Source organism: Portunus trituberculatus, chromosome 37 (genome assembly GCF_017591435.1).
Source record: "Portunus trituberculatus isolate SZX2019 chromosome 37, ASM1759143v1, whole genome shotgun sequence".
Taxonomy (NCBI): Eukaryota; Metazoa; Arthropoda; class Malacostraca; order Decapoda; family Portunidae; genus Portunus; species Portunus trituberculatus.
In genome coordinates, this window is record NC_059291.1 from 12726749 (window position 1) to 12731748 (window position 5000).

Genomic DNA, 5000 nt, shown 5'->3' on the forward strand with positions numbered 1-5000 from the left:
CCTCCTCCTCCTCCTCCTCCTCCTCCTGCTCGTCTCCGTCCAAGCCAGAGATATTTATGACTTTTAAGGCGACTTGGAAAAAAAGAGACGACTTCCTTTAAACCTGGACTGAAACTTTGACAGCAGAAGTCGTGCATCTCCTTGACTCTACTGCTTTTACTACTACTTCTACTACTACTACTACTACTACTACTACTACTACTACTAGAGCCACATTTCTCTCTCCAGCCAGTCCCTCCATCTCTCCCTCCTTCCCTCCATCTTTTACTTCAACTGTTCTTTAGATGTCAAGGTATTTTTTTCCCCACCCTCCTTCTCCCCTCTCACCTCGTCTCTCTCTCTCTCTCTCTCTCTCTCTCTCTCTCTCTCTCTCTCTGATGCATAAGTTTCTTCGGCAGTGATTCTATTGGTGTGTTTTTCCTTCTTTCCTTCTTTCTCTTTTTTTTTTTCTCGTCTGTATCTCGTCACCCGTTTTTTCTTTCCTCTCACCAACCACGTTTTCTTTTGCGAAGTTTCCTGCAGTGTGTATTTCAATAAAGATTTTAAGATAGAGAATATACAGTACGTTCCACCAGTGATATATACACGTGTGCTTAACAATACATTCATTCCTCCGTTGTAAATTGGGGATGTTATCAGCTGTATAAATTACTCCCGAATGAAAATCTCAGCCCTACACACACACACACACACACACACACACACACACACGTCCAGTTCAACATGTTTATTTAGCGAGTGGGACAAAATTAACAGGAAGACTCAAGCTGTGACATGAATATTACGTATGTTATATATCTATTGGTGTTCTGCTCCTGTACATGTTTTCCTTATGTTACCTTTGCCTTTATTTGCCTTGTGTTCCAGCTGTTTAATATGTTTATCTTGTGAGTGGGACAACTTCAATAGGGAGACTCAAGCTAGTGGCAGAAATACAAGTTTACTTATATATTTCACTTGTTCTGCTTTTCTTTCAGTCTTTCTATATTTTTCTTTTTCGTTTTTTCTTCTTTTAATGGTTTGATTTGTAGTTTTTCACTCTTTCTAAAGCTTGTGACTCACATTGGATATGAATGAAGAAAATGTGTTGTAGGAGGAGGAGGAGGAGGAGGAGGAGGAGGAGGAGGAGGAGGAGGAAGTGGAGGAATACAAAAGAATTAACAAATACTGATTATTGAAAAGACAAAGAAAATAATGTAAAGTGCAAGGAACAAAAAACAAAGATAGATGAGAAAGAAGACGAAAGACGATAAAATTATTGAAAAGACACATACGAGAGAGAGAGAGAGAGAGAGAGAGAGAGAGAGAGAGAGAGAGAGAGAGAGAGAGAGAGAGAGATGTGGGGGAAAGGAACAATATAGCAATGTTTTGTGAAAAGAAAATATTGCCTTCGTGTGTGTGTGTGTGTGTGTGTGTGTGTGTGTGTGTGTGCGTGCACACACACACACACACACACACACACACACACACACACACACACACACACACACACACACACACACACACACACACACACACACACACACACTGGCGATCTACAAAAGAAGAACAACAAAAAATAAAGAAACTCAACACCAGAATGAAATAGAAAAAAAAAAGAAATTAAAGAGAAAAAGAAAGACAGAACACCGCATTAAAAATAGAAAACGAAAGAAGAAAAGGAAGAAAGAAAAATAAGACAATTTCTACACTGACGAATCGAGTAAATCCGCGCTGCCTCTGACTCACTCCTGACAAAAAAAAAAAAAAAAAAAAAGAAAAAAGAAACAGAAAACTCCTCCATTAAAAAAAAATACCCTAGAATCTCCCTAAGAAAATCCCTGAGAAACCCTGCAGCCCCAAGACACCCCCCCCCGGAAAGACCAGCACGTAACGCGATGGAATATTTTAAGGTCACCGTGTATTTTTTGCCGCCATACGTCACCGGGGCGCCGCGGAGGAACAAAGGGCGTAGCGGTGCACCTCCCCCACTCCGTTCTTTCCCCTCACTAACGGCTGCCTGATGCGCGTGTCACTCCTCGCGTGTTTTTCTCAGGTTACAATGGGTGACGTGTGGCGAAGTGAGTAAGTGATAGTGAGTGATAGTGAGTGAGTGAGTGAAAGGATGGTGACTAGGAGGGAATGAGGGAATGAAGGATGTTTTGTACCAGTCACTCCATTTGCTTCTGTTTGTATACTGCTGCTGCTGCTGCTGTTATTGCCACTACTAATGGTTCTATTGTCTGTATCACTGTTACTTCTGCTACTACCACTTTTATAATATGTGAAGTGTGGTAGTAGTGAGAGGTGAATGAGTAACGGAGGCTATACTATTACTACAAATGCTACTACTACTACTACTACTACTACTACTACTACTACTACTACTACTACTACTACCGTCACCACCACCAACACTGCTATCACTTCATGTTAAAAGCGTAAAGGTAGAAATAAAATAGGTAACGAAACGAGTAAATTCAACTCATTACCTTAGACCAGACAGCGCAACTTTTCACTAATAAGATGAATAGGTTAATGAGATTCCCACAGGAACTGTCACGTGTACCCCTGAAGACTTCTGGCTGCTTATGATGAGAGTGATGTAAGGCAGTAGACATCAAGCGTCTCTCACTATCGCTCACTATCACTGTTACCATCACCATCACTTTCGGTATACAGTGACGGGGATGTGACGATGGGTGGAAGATGCGGTGACGGGATGGTCCTTGTTTCTTTCCTCTCTCTCTCTCTCCTTTTCTCATATTTTTCCTGCCTCTCTTTTCCTCCTCCTTCGCTATTTCCGGCTGTACCTTTAATTTTTTTCCTTCCTTCTTCTCCATATCCGTGGTTATTATTGTATTGCTTTATTCCTGTTTATTTTTCCTTCATTTATCCTCTGTTTGCTCTCTCTCTCTCTCTCTCTCTCTCTCTCTCTCTCTCTCTCTCTCTCTCTCTCTCTCTCTCTCTCTCTCCTCTCTCTTTCTTTCATCCTTTTTTCATCCTTTTCTTATTTTCTCTAATCGTTCCTAATTATACCTTTCTCTTGTTTTGTTTCTCATATTTTCTGTACTTTTTTTTATTTTCATTCTTTGTTCATACTCCTCTCACACTTCCTCCTTCCCTTATCTCCTCTCTCTTCTTTTTTTCTTCTTTCCTCTCCTTCTTTTTTTTCCTCCTCTCTCTTATCTCACCCTTCGTTTTCTATCAGTCTTCCTTCCCTCCTGCCTTGCATATCTCATCTCTTGCTTCTCAATTACCTCTCTTTCCCTCCTCTCTCCCTCCATCTTTCCCCTCCACTCTTCCTTCCATCTGTCCTCCTTCCCTCCACTCTTCCCTTACTCTTCCCTCTCCTCCTCTTCCTATCCATATCCTTTCCTCCACCACTCTCTCCTCCATCTGTTTTCTCCTCTCCACCTCTCCATCTGCTCTGCTCTTTATCCTTCCCCATTCCTTCCCCTCCTCCCTTCCCCTCTCCCCTCCCCGGTTCCCTCAGACGACGAGCAGCAGCAGGCACTTCAGAGGCGCTTAAAAAGTAGAGGGGAATCGTAAATCTGCGAGCTGATTGGTCACTCGGGGCTCGTAACGGTGTGACGTCACGAGTTTCACTGATAAGGAGGCGCCCCGCAGCACGTTATGGCCTGGAGGTGGTGGTGGTGGTGGTGGCAACAGAAAAGTGTGGTGAGTTGTGTTTTAGCTTTCTCTCTCTCTCTCTCTCTCTCTCTCTCTCTCTCTCTCTTTTTGTTTCAGTATAATCTGTTTGTTGATAGTATTGTAAAGGACAAAATTCTCTCTCTCTCTCTCTCTCTCTCTCTCTCTCTCTCTCTCTCTCTCTCTCTCTCTCTCTCTCTCATTCCCAGCCTATGTTTGCTTGTTTGTCAGTCAGTCAGTTTATCTTTCATTCACCTACTTCCTCTGAATTACACTCTCTCCCTCTCCTCCTCCTCCTCCTCCTCCTCTTCATCCTCTTCCTCTTCCTCTTCCTCCTCCTCTTCCTCCTCCTCCTCCTCCTCCTCCTCTCGAAATCAGTAAGTTGGGCGTCACTCTTCATCCTTTCCTTCGTCATTGGGCCTCGAGTGAGAGATCAAACGCAGTCCACACGAGAAAAGTTTCCCTCTTCTAAACATTTACTTGGATCCGAGTTTCCATCGACTCTCTCTCTCTCTCTCTCTCTCTCTCTCTCTCTCTCTCTCTCTCTCTCTCGAGTTGCAGCCACAGTTAGGGTGAGGGAGGGGATCAAACACACACACACACACACACACACACACACACACACACACACACTGCTAAACTAACTGATTTTTTTGTGTCAAAGAGTTATAGGCCTTCACTTGTGTGTGTGTGTGTGTGTGTGTGTGTGTGTGTTTGTGTGGACCCTTGTGCTGTACTGTGAGTATAGGGGAGGAGAATTAAAAGGAAGAGAAGGAGGAAGAGGAGGAGGAGGAGGAGGAGGAATTGGAGGAGGAGAAGGAGGAAGAGGAGGAGGAGGACGAGGAGGCAAAAAAGATAATGAGAAAAAGGAAGACGGAGAAGAGAAAAAGAGGAAAAAGCAACTTCTATGACGTATAACGTATATGTATGTGTAAATGTGTATGTATGTATGTATGTATGTGTATGTATGTATGTATGTACGTCCCTCTCCCTTCAGGTGTGGGGACTAACAGAACAGCAAGGTGAGGAAGTAAATGAACAGAATCACATCACATTTATTTCCCTGCAGTTGCCTTGCCATCAATCTTTCACACTTTCACAGTCGAGTCAACAAACTAACAAAAGCTTTATTCTCTTGTTCTGTTTTCCTGTGTATCTTTTTTTTTTTAATTCTTCCTTTCCCTCCTGTGCACTTTCTCTTTTCCATTATTTTCATTGATTTTTCTTTTTTTTTTTTCCTATATTTCTTCATCTATTTATTCATTTCTTCTTGTGTGCTATTCTCGTCTTTATTAATTTTTGTTCATTTGTTTAAGTTTTGTCTGATCTAAGGTTGTTTTTGTTCTGTTTTGTCTTTTTATTGATCTTTT

General features: G+C 42.3%; 1 protein-coding gene across 3 annotated transcripts in view; it reads left to right on the plus strand.

Moving 5' to 3' along the window:
• LOC123514219 (lachesin-like) overlaps positions 1-5000 on the plus strand; it is a 389400-nt gene that overhangs the window by 90859 nt on the left and 293541 nt on the right. The gene's annotated exons all lie outside the window — the stretch shown is intronic.